The sequence below is a fragment of the Chrysemys picta genome, chromosome 2, assembly GCF_011386835.1.
Source record: "Chrysemys picta bellii isolate R12L10 chromosome 2, ASM1138683v2, whole genome shotgun sequence".
Taxonomy (NCBI): domain Eukaryota; kingdom Metazoa; phylum Chordata; order Testudines; family Emydidae; genus Chrysemys; species Chrysemys picta.
In genome coordinates this window covers 85,178,203-85,199,688 of record NC_088792.1, presented here as the reverse complement: position 1 = coordinate 85,199,688, position 21,486 = coordinate 85,178,203, and the positions used below count along the sequence as shown (strand labels likewise).

The following is a 21,486-nucleotide window of genomic DNA, read 5'->3' as shown; positions in this document are numbered from 1 at the left end:
GGAGGCACTCTGCACTGCACACTGCTCGCACCCGCAGGCCCCACCCCTGCAGCTCCCATTGGCTACAGTTGTCAGCCAATTGGGAGCTGCAGCAGCTGGCGCTTGTGGCAGGAGCAGCAGAGCCCTGCCCTGGCCCCTCCATCGCCTAAGAGCTGCAGGGATGTGGAGCCGGATAGGAAGCCCCTGCCAGCTCCACCAACCGTCTCCCCCCCAGCACCAACAGGGATTCCACTCCCAGGCCATGCGCTGTGGCCTGGCCCCCTCCCCCAGCACCAGCAGGGGTCCCCAGTCAGATGCCACGCCCCCCCCCCCCGCAGCACCAGTGGGGTCACGCCAACTCCCCCAGCACCCATGGCCCCCCACAGACCACACACCCCCAGGCACCTGCAGCCCCCTGCCCAAGTTTTAGTCATGGCGGGTATTTTTAGTAAAAGTCATGGACAGGTCACAGGCCCGTCAGTTTTTGTTTACAGCCTGTGACCTGTCCATGACTTTTACTAAAAATACCCATGACTAAAATGTAGCCTTAGCTATCAGTCATACTTTCGCTGTACCAGAAAGAGAGCACAAGAGAGCTCGGGAAGAATATATGAATCACAGTCTACCATATGTAGCTTTCAGAAAGCCAGCCCGAGGCATAGAAGCCAAAGAGGAAAGGAACTGAACAAGATACGTTATTATACCTCCTCCCCCAAAATGGTACTGACATACAGCAGAATGAAAGCCATTAAGCACTAGTCACTGCTTCCTGACTTTCAGAAGATGTAAACTGGGATAAGTAAGGAAATGAAAGGCATGACGCACAATAAGGCCTGGAGGAGGAAGGGTTGGAAAAAATCAGCTAAAGGTAACTGAAAGCACAGACAAAGATGGCTGTCAGCATGTAGCCCCTTTGGTGCTGTCGATATTGGGTTCAATGGGGGCTGTATCTATGTAAATAAGGGTAGAACTGGACCCATGTGTTGCATTATGTTGAATTAGTGTGTGAAGGTTTTACTGCTTAAAGCAAGACACTTCAAACAAAAAGCATGGAGACATTTAATGTCGAGATGTGCTTATTGTTTTCTACCATTTTGACTATAAACAGGATGCAGCCAATGACGGAGATCCTTTACCATTCTGTATTCCCCTCCCAATCCCAGGATCTGTGAGTTTTTTTGTGCTTCTCTGCTTGTTACTGATGAACTTAGAACTTTTGGATATTAGCCCTTTTGTGTCCTGAAGATCTGGAGTGTTGTTTAGATTTTTTTTTTTCTGACTCGTAAGAGGACCAGTAAAGGGAAAATACATTTTAACTCCTGTCCATCCCTATTCTGCAGTGGCACAAAGAAAACTAAAAGACTTGCTCACAGATTTCCAGAATTTCAGCCTTTTGTGTCCAGGTTTGATAACAGCAACTAAATAAGAGTCTGTGGTGACATCAGGCTGTGGTCCCCAGTGACACCTAGTCTCTTACTGCAGACAGTGCACTAAAAAGTAAATGAATGTGAATGGAGTAGAGCAGCAGTCCCTGTCATATCAGGGAAGAAACTGTTCATTGATCCATTGACATTCACTCTTCATCAGTGCACTGTCTGCAGAAATCCTCCAAGGCACGTAACTGAAGAGACAGTGGGGATTAGATACTACACTGATAGGCACAGGATAACTAGATTAAATAGATCATTGATCAATGCAAACAGTGCAACTTCTCTCTCATACAAAGTTCTGAAAACAGACTGAATGAAGACAAGAAACTCTGGACTCCAGAAACCTGCAAAGTTACTTCACAATCTTCTCATTAATCTTTCCCAAAAGTAAAATATACAACAAAGGCCAATATCTGATAAAATAGGACAAAGCACCACTTGCATTACACACAAGAGATTTCCTAGGTGGCCCATTTCTGCGAAGGTCTCTTGGTCAACCAGGATGAGTTCACATCAGATAACACTAGGGAGTATATGCCTAAGTATAAGCAACTCCCTTGCACTGGTGTAAAAGCACATTAAGCATGATGAGACTCAAGCCCTTAGTAATTATTGTGTATAAAACTATTCTTTTATTTTCAAATGCAATAGTTACTGACAGAAAAGTGACTGCAAAAATGTTACTTTGGAGTTCTATATTTCTGTTCTCTCAGTGACTTCCCATTCATATCAGTTTAGTTTACAGGTTTGAATTTAAATTTTTCTGACTGCTAGCACTGCTAACTCAGCCTGGGAGTTGACATATCAAGCTGCATTCTTTCTGCCTCGTATGTCATTGCCAGTTCTAAAGGTTCCCCAATCAAAACTCAGCTGATAATTTGGGAGATGGTGCAGAAGAGAACCTATCTTACTCACCTGGATCTGCATTTGCTCTGCAATGCGAACATGAGTGAAAGTTCATTTTTTGTCAGTGAAAAGTCATTATTCAGATGCACAGGGGGCAGGAATTATCTTTTTGTTATAAGCAACAGAGGGTCCTGTGGCACCTTTGAGACTAACAGAAGTACTGGGAGCATAAGCTTTCGTGGGTAAGAACCTCACTTCTTCAGATGCAAGTCACTTGCATCTGAAGAAGTGAGGTTCTTACCCACGAAAGCTTATGCTCCCAGTACTTCTGTTAGTCTCAAAGGTGCCACAGGATCCTCTGTTGCTTTTTACAGATTCAGACTAACACGGCTACCCCTCTGATACTTTTTGTTATAAACATGAACAGTGCCAAGCACAGTGGGGTCCTGATCCCGTTTGGGGACCTCTAGATGCTCTCATAAAACAAACATAAATAGTAATGACAACAGGGAAGAAATATTAAGCCCATTGTCTCAAGAAGGCTCATTCTCTCATTGAAGACAATAGTCAAAATTTTCAAGCTCTAGGGTATTTAGCCACACAGCTCCCATTAATTTCAATGGGAGTCATATGGCTAAATCCCCAACCAAAAGGAAATTAACTATTTTTACGGTCACATTTTCTGACTCTGACTACACTTTAGTATCTTGTAGTCTGAACTGTTCTCATTTTGAATATGGCTGGAATTTCAAGGCGGCTTACTAAACGATTATATATTTTCTTGTTTTAAAAAAATTCCAATAAGATAAAGATCTTAGCCCTAGTGGCTAAAATGTTGCTTATACGTCCTGTGTGGATGCAAGCAGCACTCCGGAACCTGGCGGCACCACCACAATGCCATCCAGAACTGGCTGGTGAAAGCCATCCCGCCGTCCCTGGGGAAGATCACCCTCGACTCCGCCATCCCCGGGACAGACAACCGACTGCAACCTGACATCGTCGTGACGGAGGCAGAAAAGAAGAAGGTCCTCCTGGTAGACGTCACAGTGCCTTTTGAAAACAGGTCACTGGCCTTCCATGAGGCCCGAGCACGGAAGGAGTCGAAGTATACCCCACTGGCTGAGATCCTGAGAGCCCAGGGCTACGAGGTCCACATACATGCCCTGATCGTGGGAGCCCTGGGCTCGTGGGACCCCCACAACGAGCTGGTTCTGAGAGCGTGCCGAGTCGGTCGACGCTATGCCTAGCTCATGAGACAGCTCATGGTGTCCGACACCATCAGGTGGTCCAGAGACATTTATATGGAACACATCACAGGACACCGCCAATACCACACTGAGTAACTGAGACCGCTGACCAGGGAAATAACCCACTTCCTTCCCTGACGAACCAAGGGACGCACCCCACCCATGTACTCATTCACTACACCGATACTGACTTGGACTCCTTATACATTCCATGGGTGACGTACCCGAGCCCACTTACCCACTGACACTTGAAAAACTCTTGCACCCCAATCTGGGTCTATGCTGGTTATGTGATATGTATGTATCACCTCACCCTTGCAACCGAGGCCTGTAATCCCTCATAACCCAAGCCTGACCCCAGATGTACAGTACCTTCCCTCTTTACTTGCATATATTTACATTTTAAACATTCACTTTAATAAATTTTTTATATCTCACTCTGCTTGTTTCCATTCATTTTAAGGCAGTTCTTTCTGTAGTGGCGCTGGAGTAGCATCCATCTGCATTCTGATCTGTTTTGTGCTGGGCTGGCCAGGCATCCACCTGCAGCAAATAGGTTCTGTGTAGATAGCATAGAGCTAAAAATAAGCTATTTAAGAAATAAAAAGCTCATAGATGCTCTTAAGAGAAAAAAAGAAGAGATTTGCTGCAGTTCCTCATATTCTAGGCTCTGCCAATTGTTTGAAGTCAGTGTTGCTGGGATATTTATTACCTGCCTGGGCCACATCAGTTGTGTTTGTTTTGTTGTTGTCCTTTTAAAAATAATCTATCAACGGTTTATTAGTGTGCAGCAGCTGTTCTGTAGGGCCCCTTTCACAAGGGTACAATCGAATTCAACTGCCCCCTTACCTTATTCCTTTGTGAAAGGCTAATTGAGTTGCAGGATGTGGTATTGCGAAATACCTCTGCTATCTCACTCTCCCCTTCATGCCCCCTCCTTCCAAACAGACCGATGGCCACAATTTGTTTCAATGAAGACAGGACATGTTGATATGAGCACCAATACAGAGTCTGTAAAGTCCAGTTCCCTTGAGCTGTGTCAGCATCTCCAAATCCCAGGTCTGTTTGGAGGCAATCAGCCTTAGTGTGTTATCCAAACACTGTCCAATGAGAACTTTCACATATACCTTTGTGTGTGTGCATGCCTCTTTCTAACGATGTACAGAGATACACACTGGACCGGATTGCAAGAGGTCTTTGCATGGATGCAGAGGGACAAAGGGGCCAGCAAGAAGCCGCTCCACCCTTGCAATACTGCAGGCGCCACTCACAAGAGCAGTCCCTGAGTTGTGGGAAGTGCAGGGACAGTTTGCTCCTGTTCCACCTCAAGGAGCAGGACAGCTAATGGGAAGGCAGAAAAGGATGGCGTAGAAGAGTAGACTCATTGCTGGAATGTTCCCCTCGTGGCGGTGCATGACGTAGCAGGCTCTCCTCATCTAACGCCCCTTTCCGACAGTCATTCTGGTCCCATGGGGTGGGTCTGACTCTTCTCACAACATGGCCTCCAGTCAGGTCATATTTTGTTTCCACACGTTCTGAGTCCTTTAACACATCCAAAAGAAATATAAAGACAACTGAATCTTCAGCCCCAGTTGGGCTCAGCTGGCCACCCTTCTCCTTCACAGGCAAGCCTCAGCTGTAACACAATGTCCTCACATTTGTCTTCAAGCTCCCGTGCCTCACTCCATCCCACAGTTTACGGCTGGCACAGTTCTCTGACTTCCCAGGGTGTCAGACAGGCCATCATCCTTCAGCAGCTTCTGATTTTCCCTCAGGCTCACCTCAGAAGCCGACTGTCTGGTTCTCTGCCTTTCCAGCCTTCTATCAGACTTTAGACAGAAGACATACAATACACTTTCTCCACTGGATCTCCTCCTCTGAACTGATCTCTCTCCAAAGTCCACCCCCTTCCCCTGGTCACACCCTCCTCCCCAGGTGCAATCAGGGAGGTTACTAGCACTCTCAGGCTACTTTAACCCTTTTGGTGCTGGTGTAAGGTTTATGCCCCATCACAAGTGGGAAGGAGGCCAGGTCATGCCCCAGCAGTGTCTGCACTGGCCCATGGAACAGGGCTGGCGCACTGAGTTGGAGAAATCTGCTCAGTCGCCTAGGTGCAAGGAGAAGTATTAGGAGAGATTAGGCCTGCCCACAAGCCACAATCCTTTCAAGGCTCCTCCTGGGATGCTGCAGCTCCACATTGCTCCCTACAGTGCTGTCCCACAAGTGCTGATAAAAACTTTACGCTACGCCACACCATCTTACATTCTGCACATCTTGCATATGTTACAGGGAAAAAAAACCTTATTCTGAGAATTTTTAGAGAGTTTTTATGAACTTTATTGGGCCTATTATTGTTATTGTTTAGATTTAGTAATCACCACCTGACATGAGACAGGTAATAAAACAATGAATACTATAGAGAAGGCAGATTGGCTGCTCCAGTTTACCCTTTAAGTAATACAAAAACAAGGAGCTATTCAGTGAAATTAAAGGACAAGACGTTTAAAATGGACCAAAGGATATGTTGGGGCTGATTTTTGACTGTGATTATGGCACTAAATGGATTTATTGGACTGGAGTATCTAGCACTCTATTTCACTTGACAATCATTAACCTTTGGAACTCATTCTCACGAGATTTTAGTAGCTTAGTAGGATTCAAAGAGGATTAGACATTTATACAAATATTTAAAATATCCACAGTTGCATTAACTAGGATATAGAAACATTTATGAAGGATATCGGCTCTCTTGCTTGAGGACATAACCCAACCACTGACTGCCTTGGGCTAGAAAGAAATGTCCACTATGGTCAGACTACTCCATAATTAATTGTGGGGAGGTTGCATCTTCCTCTGAAGCAACTGTTCCTGCATGATGTCAGAGCTAGGACACAGGACTACAATACACTATTGCTCTAACCCTCATGGCAAGCCCTACATTCCTGCACTTGCCTTGCTGAACCATGTTAGAACATTTCACCACAGTTCTTCCTGGCTAGGTGCTCACACAGAGCTCAATACCCCAGTATGTGGAATGCCTCAAATGCACATTGAAGTCAATAGGATCTGAGGGCAGTCAACACCTCCTGGGATCAGGCTCCCTATTCCCAAAGTCAGTAGTCAGGACCCAACCCAGGTTTAACTGAGTCAGCCTATTCTGCCAGCCGGGGTCCCCTTTACCTGGCCTTGCTGGGTTAGGCTTACAAGCCTCTTCCAACCAAGCACGCAGGCAGGGCCACACCCAGCTGCACTGAGACACAGAGATCTGCTCTGGAAAGATTCAGCCTTAGGGGCTCTCCCCAACACTCTGGTACCCAGTCCCTTTAAGGGGTACAAACACAAAGGTTTTATGAAATCCACTTCCTCCTTCAGTGTGGAGGGAGATATGCCCAACTCCCCCCCACCCCTGTTAGAAATTAAATAAATTGGGTTATATTATAAACAAGAAATACATTTATGAATTACAAAAGGTGAATTTTAAGTGAATATAAAAGATAACAGACAGAACAAAGCAGATTGCTGACTAAATAAAGTAAAATACACAAGCTAAGCTCAATATACTTAAGAAACGGGTTATAAAATGTAAATTCTCATCCTAAATGTTATTTTAGGCAGGTTGCAAAGTTTCTGTGGTTCAGAGTTCCAGTTATATTCCTTTTTAGACTGGACCCCTTTCTCAGTCTGGACTCCCCTTCCCTTCAGGTGGCTTTAGCAGTCCTTCTTGGGCAGACAGGCCATGGAGAGAAGGAGTCACGTTTGCCTTCCTCCCCACCCTTAAATAGGATTTACATAAGGCAGGAATCCTTTGTGTCCCAAACGTGACACCTCCCCCTTCCCTTCCAGTGGAAAGTGACAAGAAGTCTCAGGTAATGTTTAGTATCAGGTGACAAGACTCCTGACCTAGTAGTGTCACAGTTACGTCCAGGGCTGCCCCAAGCTCCGAGAGCGCAACTGCCCAAGCAAAAAAAAAAAAAAAAAACGGCCAGAATCCTGACCCTGGAATTGTGCCGCCCCAAGCACGTGCTTGCTTTGCTGGTGCCTAGAGCCAGTCCTGGTTACGTTCCTGGACGGCTCCCAGGAGGGAGAGAGATTAGTATCTTCATGGTTTTGTTGTTCTTTCCTGATGGCTCATCAAATTTGATGGCCTGTTGTCTGGTGGGTGTCTTCCCAATACCCACACACAGTTGTAATTTTTACATAGTCCATATTTCTAACTTTAGATACAGAAATGGATAGTCACATATACAAACTGGATAATCACATTCAGTAAATCATAACCTTTCCAATGATATCTTACAAGACCCATCTTGTATAAAGTATATCTCAGCTAGGTCATATTCATATCATAAGCATATTTTCATAAAGAATATGGAGTGAAACATCACAGTAATGTGTTTAAGGAACATTCTCCTCAGACATTCAGACCGGTGGGGAGGTGAACTGAGATACAGAATTACCAGCAAAGTTACCATGAGTTTGGGTGTTTTAGTTATTATATTCTTATATTGTTGATTTATTGTTGTGTTTTCCCTAGTTGATGCTGTGTTCCCTTTCCCCCTTATAAAGCTTTCCTGGTTTCATACACAGACTCAGTGCTTGCGACTACACGCAGGGAATATTGCCTGGTTCTCAGGTATCTCAGATTCTTCTGGGTGGGGGCACAAGATGGTGGTGTTTATTAATTTTAGAGGGACCCCCTAGATATTTGAACCTGGCCCTTGTTGCTGCTGACACCACCTTGCTGAAGGCTTACACAAGCATCAAAATCAATTAATTTCCCTCACCAGTCAAAAAGTTAAGAGATTTGAATTTGAGGTTCCAGGATTGGCCAGTCACTCCTTATGACAGATCAACGGTCCCCTTTTCCAAACTCAACCATTGTTTCTGTGATGTAGAATGAAACAATGGTACATTTAAAAAAAATAACAGTTTTCTAGGTCCTGTACATGTAATTAACGCAACAGTTCACATAGCTTCTAGAGATGAATCAAGCTGAAGGGAGGCAAGCTCCTTGCAGACTTCTTTGTAGCAGGCATAAGGCATATTCCCCCCCGTAGAATTAACAAAGCTTCTTTCTGGCAGACCAGAGTTCAGGCAAACTCTTCCAAATAGGTAAGGAAGTTGCTTTTTTCAGGCAAACTTTTTTCTAGCAGTTGTTGAGGCAAGCTCCATTGCTCTCTGCAGACAAATATTCTTTTTTGGAGCTAGATCAGTATTAGAAGCAGTATTAGAGCTTGCTGGTACAGTATCAGGAAATACATAACTTCCATTAATGCATCCAAACTCGGGCTTTGCTTTTTGTCCAGCATTTGAACTGGCAGAGCACAGAGCATTGGCATGAGACAGAAGTCCCTTTTCTGTCAAGGCTTTGGCTTCATTGTTGGTTGAGTCAGTTCCAGAAATTATTCTTTATTTCTGCCAGATTTAACGCAGGGAGAGTTTTCTCGGTGACAAAGGCTAGTGGTGCTATGTTTCTCTCTCTCTCCTTTCAGCTTCGGGAGGTCCAGGGCATTTGAGGACAGTGCTAACACTCTTGATGCTCATTGATATAAGACACAGTGTCATTGAAATTACTTTAGTTTCAGTGATATATTACTTGAAAAATGTAACCTCATGGTTCAGTTACAAAATCCAGTGAACAAAAATAATGCGTTGCTGTAATATTAGGGTTTTGGTATCTGAGGCTTATGTTAAACTAAGGCAGTATATAGGCCTTGCACTGGCTCTCTGCATGGAGGGGAATTGCACCCAGTCAGAGCTTATGGTGACCCAGCCATAGGCTTCCATCACCTCAGCAGAAACACTGAGGAAGGCTAATGAGAGGAATACTGCTTGTGCTCCCTCAGGATAAATATCCTTTGTGGTGGCAAGTAGGGGAAGTTTATATCTGCTGTACTAGCACGGGTGAGTCTGCCACAATGTATTTAAAACCATTATAAAAGTATTTGGCAGTGTCCATTTAAAAATAATACATATCTTTAAAAGATACGGTCTGAAATAAATAGAGGTTGCTTATCATTTCAGTGCTAATACTACTAAAAATACTTATGTAGACACTGGCAAGCTGGAGGATGGGGGCGAAAAAACCCAGCCAAGATCCAGCTCTGTTTAAAATCTATTCTCCCAATTTAAGTTACAGTACCAGCTCAGCTCAGTATCTAAAACAAAGAAAATGAATTATGGAACAGTACGAGGTTAGCGTGTTAATTTTCCCACTGATGCACTGAGAAATGAAAGCTTTATTCTGAGAATTCCTTATCCGCGGGGCTCTGTCTGGGGACACGCTGACAAATACAAATGTCCTTATAGTTTTTCTTTTATTCCTATTTTATGGTGTATTCCAGACAGATTTCCAAAATTATATCTAATAATATATAATCTGTGTCTGTGGTTTGATGGAGTTCAAGGCTGCAATTTTCTAGGGCATTACTATGTCCTGTTTGAAAATGGAAGATCAAGTGCACATTCGTAGAGGCAGATCAAATTCTAGCAGAATTTATTCATTTCTTAATCAATATTAATATGTTTGAACTTAATTTAAGGGTTTATTCTCCCATTGTGCACCAGGGGAATTCTAAAAAAACAATAGCAGCAGCATCTTTATATCTATATAGGGCCTTCTATTATGAAAGATCCAAAAGTGCTTTACAAACTTTGGACAAAATTCTTCTTTGATCAACAGTGATGATTCTCTCACCCACAATGCAAATCTGTGTTGCACTTTCTGTCCACGGAACTTCCAGTGATGTCAACAGGAATTGTGTGTGTGTGTGTAACTAGTGCAGAATTTGTAAAAGAGATCTGCACTGCAGATAAAAGGAAAACTTTGCCTTATGCATGTATGGCGCTCCTTACTTACCTCCCAATTCATCACTGAAATGCAACCACTACTTGTGTGGATCCTAGCTGCTATTCTGCGCCAATACACAACAAGTTCTCTTACTACAAGATACAAGCAACTCCCACTGACTTCAATAGGAGTTGCCTGTATCCTGTAGTTGGAGAATGGGTTCCTTATAGATATGTCTATGCTGCATGCTAAGCCCGGGTTAGCTGACTTGTGTTTCCAAGCATGTGCTTGAGTGTCTACTCTGCAATGAGCGACAAAGAGTCCTGTGGCACCGTACAGACTAATAGATGTATTGGAGCATAAGCTTTCATGGGTGAATACCCACTTCGTCAGATGCATGTAATGGAAATTTCCAGAGGCAGGTATAAATATGCAGGCAAGAATCAGTCTAGAGATAACGAGGTTAGTTCAATCAGAGAGGATGAGGCCCTCTTCTAGCAGTTGAGGTGTGAAAACTTTTGTAGTTGGCTAGCCATTCACAGTCTTTGTTTAATCCTGAGCTGATAGTGTCAAATTTGCAAATGAACTGAAGCTCAGCAGTTTCTCTTTGAAGTCTGGCCCTGAAGTTTTTTTGCTGTAGGATGGCTACCTTTAAATCTGCTATTGTGTGTCCAGGGAAGCTGAAGTGTTCTCCTACAGGTTTTTGTATATTGCCATTCCTAATATCTGACTTGTGTCCATTTATCCTTTTATGTAGGGATTGTCCAGTTTGGCCAATGTACATAGCAGAGGGGCATTGCTGGCACATGATGGCGTATATTACATTGGTGGACGTGCAGGTGAATGAACCGGTGATGTTGTGGCTGATCTGGTTAGATCCTGTGATGGTGTCATTGGTGTAAATATGTGGGCAGAGTTGGCATCGAGGTTTGTTGCATGGATTGGTTCCTGAGTTAGAGTTACTATGGTGCAGTGTGTGGTTGCTGGTGAGACTATGCTTAAGGTTGGTGGGTTGTCTGTGGGCGAGGACTGGCCTACCTCCCAAGGTCTGTGAAAGTGAGGGATCATTGTCCAGGATCTACAACCCATCCTCTATATGCTACTTACATCCTAATTAAGCCTTGAAGGAAATATATGCCATCAAAATATAAATGTCTATGTTGTAAAAAATCCTATTGGCCCAAATTCTGTGTGAATCTGGAATCACTCCATACTGACTTCAAATAAGTGTAAATGGGAGCAGAATTTGATCCTTTGCCTCCACATGGGAGATACTGAGTTTTGCTGGTCCACTGAAGCCTAGATCAATTTAAAAGTATAACGAAAAACCTTAATAGTGAAATGTGAATCCCACCCTAAAATTCACCGTATTTTTGCCTTCATCAGGATCCCAAGTTAGGAAAAGAGGGGACTGGAGTTTTCTTTGGCAAATGCACAGACAGTTCCCTAGAGTAGATTTTTATTTTACGAACACACCCTAAAGCCTTAGACCTTGACTTATGGCCAAGGAGGAAAAAGATTGTTATAGGATATTGCCCATGGTGCATATGTGGGAGGTCAGACATCCTGCTATGGCAGACAAAAGGGAAGTCCTGTGGAGATTTGCCTGTGAAAAAACTGCAAGATGGAGACCACCCCACCAACAAAACGCCAGAGCATTAAGGGTCTGTGAGGGTGATGTGGGGAGGTTGGAGAGATGATATTCACCCACTTCCCCATCATAGGACCAAGGGCTGATGCGGTTGTCCAGCCCCTGGCACCGCCCCCTCTCCTAAGTGGTGCTACTCCTGCCTAAGGGCTGGAACAGCAGCTGTAGCTACTCTAGGCCAGATGCAGGGAGTAGTGAAGTCCATAGACATGTGTAAAATAGATCCTTAGCCCCTTACCTAGTCTGTCCCAGACCACTCCCAGCCTACCCTCAAAGTGACCTTCTATGCTGCCCCTTCATAGGCTGGCATGGAGACTAATTCTATACAACCTCTATGCAGGGCTTAAATGGTGCAGAAGACATTGCTCCAGCCTTTCATACTGAGATTAATTTTACACAGGGTGAATAAGTCTCCCCATAAAAAGGTCAGGGTTCTCCTCTCATCTGCAGGTAAACAACCACACTGATGTCAAAGGAGTTGCATGCCTCTAAGTAAACTCTTCATAGCATTTTCCACCCCTTACGGCAGTACTGGGTTTACAATGGTGCCAGTGGCGCCAAGGAGCTGGGCCCATGCTCAGAAGGGGCCCCGGTCTGCTCCGCTTGCACTGCGCCCCAAGACCCTGCCAGCCCGCTGGCTCACCCCCACCCATCATTCGCTCCTCTTAGCCTGCCCACCAGCTGACCGAGGGTCCTCTCTGCCCTGGAGCCAGATCCCAGTGCACCTCTGGCTCCAGGCAGTTTCTGCTTCCCACCACTTGTGGGGCCCCACCTGTCTCCCCGGAGCTGAGCCACCTGGGACTGGTGCAGAAGCCTGGCCAGTCTCAGCAGTCGGGACGGGAGAGTGTGGGGGGCTTGGCTGGGCCCCTCCAGGCAAGTGGGTCCTGATGGAACCCAGGCGGGGCAGGCCATGGCCTGGCTGATTGTGCCACTCCCGAGGGGCTGCAGTGATTCCTGTCCCTGGGACCAGCCCTGGCTGTGCTGCCAGCTCATCCTGGCGGACACAGTCACCTCCTAGCAGGCGGCTAGGAGGCAGGGCGTGGGGGAGTGGGTCTCTGGGGGACCTGGTGTGTGTGTGCTGGGCTGTGAGGGGGCGGGGAAGATCTGTGTGTGTTGGGGCACTAGGGAGTGGGAGTTCTGTGTGGGGTGCTGGGCAGTTGTGGTGGAGCTGTGGGTGGGGTGGTGTTGTGCAGGGTGCTGTGCATTTGTGGAGGGAGTCTGGGGGGGAGCTGGGCATAGGAAGTCAGAAGGGTGTTGGGTGGGGGGCTATGTGGCACGGCATGGGCCCACCCCCAACAGGAAGGGGCACGCTGGCAGCACAGGGCTGGCCAGGACACTATGCATCTGGTAAATAGTGCCCTTGCACTGGGTTGGGTGGAGTGAGGCCCCATTGCCACCGGCCGGCCCCTTGCTCCAGGGACCGACCTCCCCGTGCCATGCTCCATTGCCCCCATGGGGGCCCACAAATATATTTGGTGCCAGGCCCACAAAAGGTTAATCTGGTTCTGCCTTGCAGTTTGGATAGGGGCTAGATATACGCAATCCAGTGGTTAAAGCAAATAACACGCGGATTAAGCATTTTCTATAGACAAACTGGAGTCAGTCCTGGGAATCCCTAACAAATATAAACTGGCATCTAAACATACACCAAGATTTAAAAAAGGTTTAACTTACCAGTGTTTTCCCCCAAAGTCAGACAAGAGTGGTATAGATGCAAAATAGTGCCCTAAAATGACCATGCTTGGCCAACTTTTTTGATCTGGAAACTAGCTATCTTTTGAGATTTCCTGTACTTTCTGATTCTGAAAGATGAGAAAAGCAGCTAGAGATTCTCATTGTTTTGGTACACCTGTCCTTCTCTGTGCCAGAAAGTGTAGAGAGGCAAGAAAGTGAGAGGAAAAGAACCAGCAAACAGACTGAACTGTTTTAAACTTCAAAACCAGTTCAATTTTGTTTTGAGTTAGGGGCAAAGGCTTGCGTCAGATTTTATTTTATCTGACATAACTCACCCATACCTACTTTCAGACACAGCTTATACTATTTCTCTGATTAGATTCTACTAGACCTCAGGGAAATTACCAAAAAAAAAAATTCTATGGAAAATGAAAAACTATATCCCACTAAAAGGTGGAGAAATGGACCTTGTTATTAATTCTATAGCCAAGTTTCTACTCTTGATAATCAAGATTTCAACCCATTTGTCTGGCCCATAAATCTCTTGTGCTATCCCCTCTTTAGTTAACAGGACACTCTGATTTTTATGAGGAGACCCATATTTTTAAATGAGAAAATCATTGAGGATTAAATGCCCCTGCAGGAACGGTATTTGAAGACTTGATGAAACAAAACATCTTGCTTACAGAGACAGGTGGAATGATGTGGAGACGGATCTTTTATCTACTTAATTTAAAAGAAGGGAAAACACGAGCTCTATCAATATGAACAGTATAGGCCAATTTCAAAGCATGGTTTGGAATCAATGGAACTACATTTTATACCATCTGATGATCTGCCCTGCAGAATTTAGCCCTATGTGTTTAACTAGTCTTTTACTTTCATACCATAGTTGTTAGTATTTAACTGGTCACTTCTCTCAGGCCTTTTACTGGGCAAGTCTATATTTGAATTTTTAGTTATGTCTTAATATACAGATGCTCCCCAACTTACGCAAGCATTCCGTTCCGGAACACCTTGCATAACTCGAATTTTGCATAAGTCGGGAAGGTATACCTGACCATTACGCAAAAAAAAAAAAAAAACTTTCTAGCTTATGGAACTTTTTCCGTAAGTGCGGATTTGCGTAAATCGGGTTTGGTAACCCGGGGAGCATCTGTATGTTAACTAACTTGATTGTAAATTCTAGTGTACAACAACAAACGTTTGTGTCCAGTCTACACAAGAACTTACAATTATGTTAGTTAATACATGTTATTTAACGTGTTAAAACATGACTAAAAAAAACATCGAGCACAGACCTACCCTAAAGTTGTTTTCTTTTTCAGTGACAACTTAAAAAAATATATTTATAGGTCTGGGATTTTCAAAGGAGTTGAAATTCAATGGGAGTTGGGCACTTAACTCCCTTTAGGTGCCTTTGAAAACCCCAACCATAATAATCAGAACTGCCGAGTATTGATCCTGCACTAAAGCCACAACCTAGAGTTATGACAAACAACACAATGTATTGCCAGAGATGTTTTTCTATATTACCTTAAACCAGTTTAGCCATCACCTCTGTGAAATTCATGTTGCATTCTTGAAGGGAAACTGTTAGCTCACTATTCAGAGGGAAGTTGGGGCAGTATTTGAAGGGGGCTAGTGAAAACTCTAAATAACTCAATGAAAATAATTAAACACAGCACTTTTCATTGTCAGAGTGCTTTATAAACACTAATCAATTGCATCTAGCACAACTCCAAAGAGCTGCAGCACCTCTCACCCTAATTTCGAAGATGCAGTTTCCTCCCCATCCCTTCCCAAGCCCCTAACACACACTTATTTCAATAGCTATAAGATACCGTCTCACATTTTCTCCTCACATGGCATGTACCCTTTCAGTGACGAAAGCCATGACGGTTTAGTAACGGGTGAGAGGGGGAGGGAGTTAAAATTAAATAGTCTTTTAAAACCGCAATTAGTCTGGGTTCTCCTGGAAGAACTGAGAAATATGAAGATCAGAGGATTGCACCTCAATATGCTGAGACAGCCTCTCAACCTTCAAACCTCCCCTCTCTTTGAACATGAAAAGCTCTGTTTAAGGCTCACCAAGAGGTGGAAATGCTAGATGATGGTCAGCCTCAGCAAGCGTCCTACTGTGAATAAAGTCAAAGAGAATTTAAGGCAAAAATGCATGTCTTTGAATGTAAAATTTTGTTATCCATTAATGGCTCTAAAATATGGTTTCCTTTCCTCATGCTACCCCCAGTGACTCCATACTTTCCTATTAATATTGTAGTATTTCCTTGTTGATGCTCTGATGCTATGCTTGGCACTCTATAGGACTCAGATTTGACTGCTCTCAAGGGTCTTACAGCATAAAGCAGTGGTGTTGGAACAATTTGCATAGTGGGGGTGCTGAACCAAACTGTAAAACCTGTATATAATGGAGACCACTTCAAGCAAGGGGGTGCTGCAGCACCCCTCTGCCCCCCTAGTTCCAGCACCTATAGCATAATGTTTCAATTGCGCCATTTCGGCCCAATCCTATGTTGGGGTGGAGCATAGCTACACCACCCAAGGATCAGGAGAATTCTTCTCCATGTTTCCCTCACACTGGAGTTGCTCGCCCATTCAGGACATGCAGCTTACTCCTTCCACTGCACTCGTCTTTGTTATGTTCACTGCATATACACAGAGAAGTGCAATTACAAACATGAATTCCTCTTTCTGGAAGGTTGCAATCTGACACTACTTTATGTCTTAGAATCCAGAATGATACCACACAGTAACCAGAACCAGAAAAAGACAAAACAGGCTGTTCCCTGCACCAGAGAGGCACAACTCACCATGTCTTGCTTTTAGTTGTCTGTCTGCAGACTGACTGCGGGCTGAAGAGCTAGATTGCATGTCTCCCTATAGAGCCCTCCAGTCCGCAAGCAGGACCAGTAAACCCCTTAGAATTTAAAGTGGTAGCTTGTAATTTTAACATGCCAAGGTCCTTTTCTCCATCTTTGGGGTTCTGTGTTCCCCCAAAGGATTAGGATGGGAGCAGTCTTTGCACACCCATGTTCAGAGACAGTCACTGAACCTTACCTTTATGTAGGAAAAAAGGCTTATCATTGCCTCCTCCCTCCTGTATCCCCACAAAGTCTAGGTATAAACTAGCCCAGGCAGACTCAAATCTTTACTTGGGCAAAGCTGCTGTTCTTTTCATTGTGTGTCTGTCTGCATGTGAGAGAGATGGGAGATGGGGGTGGTTGGAGAGAGAATGTTGTTTCAGCTGTTTGAAGCTTAATCAACATTGTGTTCTGTCCAGTTTAAAGTGCCTGGACTCTTTATGACACTTGTCAAGTGTTTCTTTATTGCAATCATGTTGCATCAGTGTTATCAAATTGCAATTCAGGCCCTGACTCTGCCATTTATTTGCTTGCCTTCTTTTCCTGAACTTGATATTTACTTTAATAAAAATGGGGCAGTTTGCATGCTACACATTGGAATATATAAATCAGGGATTGGGCATGATGGAGCTCATCCTATGAAGTGCTCAGGAAAAAGTGCAGGATTAGGTCCCTTGTCTGTGTTTAGGATAAATCAATGAAGAGCCAAGATTAATACTACTTAATGCCTAAATAGCTCTTCATCTGCAGACCTCAAGGCTCTACAAAGAACTGATCCAGGTGTTAGGTAGTTTCAGCCTAGGTCTCGGGAGGCCTCGGGGCAATTTTCTGCTTAGCCACAGACTTTCTGTCTGACCTTGGGTAAGTCACTTAGCCTCTCCGTGCTTCAGTTTCCCTTCTGTAAAATGGGGATAATAGCACTGCCCTACCTCACAGGGGTGTTGTGTGGACAGATACATTAAAGATTCTGAGGTACTCGGATACTATGGTGATGGGGGTCATATAAACACTTAAAAGGATAGATTAGATTAGATTAGATTAGATTAGATTAGATTAGATTAGATTAGATTAGATTAGATTAGATTAGGATAGCATCCCCATTTTACAGAAGCACAAGGAGGTTAAATAAACCGCTCAAACTCATACAGACAGGCCACATGGCAGAATCAGGAACATAAAGCAGGTTTCATGAATTCCCCAGCCAGTGCACTATCCATTGGATTATAGTGCTTCATATTAACAATAGGATGACATCACATCCTGGCACAGAGTGAACATATCACCCCCAGTATTTCCTTCCTAACACACAGATAATCATCACCTATTCTGGCTAGCAATGCTAACTTGAACCCTTGGCTTGATTATATTTCACAGACTTCCTGACCAAACCCAGCATATTCTGTCTGTCTTCCAATTTAGCCTTAAACTAGAGTCTAATTCAGCTCTGATGTAAGCAGGCACAGTTCCAGGTTGAATTTCTGCATTTATTTTTTAAAATCTTTATGTCCTCATAGATGCTTCAGAAAACACTAGCAACCAAAGCTTGCAAGAAACCTTTTTAAAAAACTCATCCTTGACAAAAGGAATAATAGTGAATGTGATTTATATCACAATTTGTCTGTCTGCCTTGCATCCATAACTGCATGTAAAACACCAACACAGTGGCATAACAAAAAAAATAAAATAGTAATAATAATAATAAAAAATCAGTACAGTAAGTTCCCTGCAGGGGAGGTAAAGTGGTCAGTGGGTAGAGCACTGGATTTACTATGGGTTTGTAAAGATCCTGGCACAGTGGGGCTGTCTCTTTTACTCTACAGTGTTTCTCTGGGTGCTCTTTCAGTCAATGGCTTTATATAGCAAAGAAATGTAAGCGCGACGGAGACAATGGAGGTTTATGCCAATTCTAACTCCACTGGAGTTGTACCAGCTTGCATTAGAATTTATTTGTTTCACTGGGCCTGATTTTCACTTACACTAAGTCCCCTTTATGCCACACTGGCATTGTAAAAGTGTATATGAGAATCAGGTCCATTAAAGTTCCTAGTACACAATGCATTCCATCTTCCCCTCATCACTACAATTGGCATAAACCTCTATTGTCTTCTTTGGACTGATCTTACTTTGCTGTGTAAGGCCACCAGATGAAAACCCACCCTGAGAAACATTCAAAATGAAGGAGAGATGCAGGGAATTTTATCTTATCAGGATACTATTTATTGATGCAATACCACTGCTCTGCATGGTGTTTTACGAGCAATCGGGAATGCAAAGATTGGAGGTAAATAGTATTTAAAGATCAAGTATAATTTCTTTTGTCAAGGGTGTTTTCATAACGGATTCTTGCAGGATTTAGTTGCTCATGCTTTCTGAAACATCTAGGAGGAGTTAAAGGATTTAAACATAAATTCATAAAATCAACATTCTAATCTATGCTGCAATTGTAGGAATACTGCCAACAAATGGAGGTGTGTTACAAGATTTGTTAAAAAAAAACAAAAAAAAAAAACTTTTCAAAGGCATAGTGCATGCATTTCTCTGAGAGAAAATCACATGACATTCCTAGTATGCTGAACAGAGTTCTTAGACATGAGAGATAGGGTGACACGACATTCTGATAAGAGAGGACATCTGAAATGCATTTAAATTCAACCCACCACCTTTCTCTCCACACACACCCCTTCGCCCCCCACAGAGCTCCTATGCAAAGCAGTGGCATGGATGCGCTGCTGTCATCTGAAGGGCTTCTTTTTTAGTTAGCAGAGAAACCCGAAGGAAACCTTTAAATGTGCTTAGTTTGCTAACCTGGACTGCTTTGTCCAGGGTATTTTGTGTGTCTCTTTTGGTGTTAATTTTGCAGCTGAGAGTTGGCAAGCGGTGTTGAGAGACTTGCTCCACCTTGGAAAAGTTAGAACTCAGTCAGAAGGGAAAGCAGTTTTCAGTATGAAACATGGCATTAAAAGGCAAAACCATCCACTCTGGTAATATGACTAGGATTAGTGCTTAGAATAAATAGCAAAGTAGCCACCCAATATTTCTCTAGCTATCTTATATAAATGGATACATTGGGGTAGTTGTTGTTTGCATTTGTTTTTTTAGTTCTTGAGCACTTTTTTGTTGTTTGTTTTTATTCATTGCTATATTGATACTTTTGTCTGCCAGGCCCTTTACAAGGTTCCACTTTGTTTTCACCTTAATAAAATGACACTCCTTAAATCAAATGTATATTATGTATCTTGGGCCCAAATTGTCCTCTTTGCCTCCACAGATGGAAGGAACAAAAATTCAGAATGAGTCCTGCTTTGCCTCATTCGCTGTACAAAGCAGGAAATCACGTACCTCCTGGAATGCGCCTTTATGCAAGACAGAACATTTGAGTGCTACCTAGCAAATAGTTCCATGTTCCAAGTGCAAATAGTTCCAGTTCTCTCTTTTTCAAAAACCTAGACTAGTCAATCCAAATGCTAAAGAAAAATCATTTTAAGTCTGCAAAATGGGGCACACAAAAGTCAGAAAGTGCTTCATCTCCGCCCCTTTGTACTTACACATTCCATACAGCATTTAATTGTATATGTTCATCTCTGCAGGACCCTACCTCATCCTTTGCGCAGGTGGGATGGTGCACAGTGAAAGAGATGGGTCCTGCAGATTTATGCCTTAATTTGGCTCATTTTATTTGTGGTTACTGTGCTGGAAATCTGGAGTAAATCCATTGAAATCAGTGGCTGCATTCTGACTTTACATGGGTGCCACATTTGGGTTCTCCAGAGAGAGGATGGATAACATATAATGAATGAGGCAAGCCCTTCAGACACTGAACAGAGATGATAAAAAAATATGGGAGAATTGCCTGACTGTGTGCCCTCCAATCTGAGCACTAAATGAGGCAGGGGTCCAGCGGGGAAAATATTTAGTTTGTGACTGTGCAACTAGAGAGCAGAGTTAAGAGTCTGTGGGAAACCTTCACTTCATCATTTCCTGACTTTTGAGAGCTTCGCTTGGCAACCTGAATGTTCTTTTAACATAGTGAGAGTTTTAATTGCATATATATGTTTCTTTTGCTCACTACTGAAATGCTGCCCATTTTGTGATGGAACATGAGAGCAATGCTACACAGGGGCTGTTTTTAAAGGATGGGAAGTGAAGAATAACTTCTCAGTTTGAAACAGCAGGGGGAAGCTGGCTAGGAAGACTGTAATTATCCAAACTAGAGCGTGGGCAGGACACTGGGGCTAACATGTCTGCGCCAATGAAAAGTGTTAATGACCACTGCTGGTTAGTGCCTCGGTTTAATGACTCACCTGAAAGATGGTCCCTCTAGCAGACACTACAGTGTTGAGCACAATACAAATACATAGACGGCTAGATGTACAGGGGCCTCTTACACACTACGCTGGGGCATTTCTTTAGACTGACTCTGAGGGAATAATGTCATCTATTCAATCCCCAACCCAACTTTCTGCAGCACCTGAGTATTTTCTTAAAAGTTTCTCTTTCAAGCACTTGGCCTGACTTGGCTTAGGAACTGTAACAAGATCACTGCCTGAGGACAAGGAGTGACTCTGGACTGGAGGTCATGACCTTAAAGAGAACCTCTCCTTCCTTGTGCTGCAACACTTCCTCCAGGTCCCGCAGCCCCAGCCCACAATTAATCAGACAGAAACCAATGCACCCTTCTTGTGGATATAGGCAGAATATAAAAATTTGTCCTGTAGGTGATTCAGTCACACCAATGGTTTGTACGTAAGATCAGAGATCAAATAGTTCTATAATATTTTTACCACTGTTGTAACAGACATGACATTTCCCCCCACCCCAACTGTATCTCTAAAAGACGCCACAACAAATAGACAGAGAGACTGACCGACAGTGGCTTTTAAACAACGTGGACAAAACACCAAATAAGTCATTCAAAATGAATAATGTATTTAAGAACCGCAGGAATAGAAATAGTGAAACATCTATCTGCATCCAGAGTGAAAACTGCCAG

General features: G+C 43.7%; 1 long non-coding RNA gene across 1 annotated transcript in view; it reads right to left on the bottom strand.

Annotated features, from left to right (window-relative positions):
* Positions 1-21,486, bottom strand: part of LOC101931985 (uncharacterized) — a 158,817-nt gene that overhangs the window by 55,222 nt on the left and 82,109 nt on the right. The window lies entirely within an intron of this gene.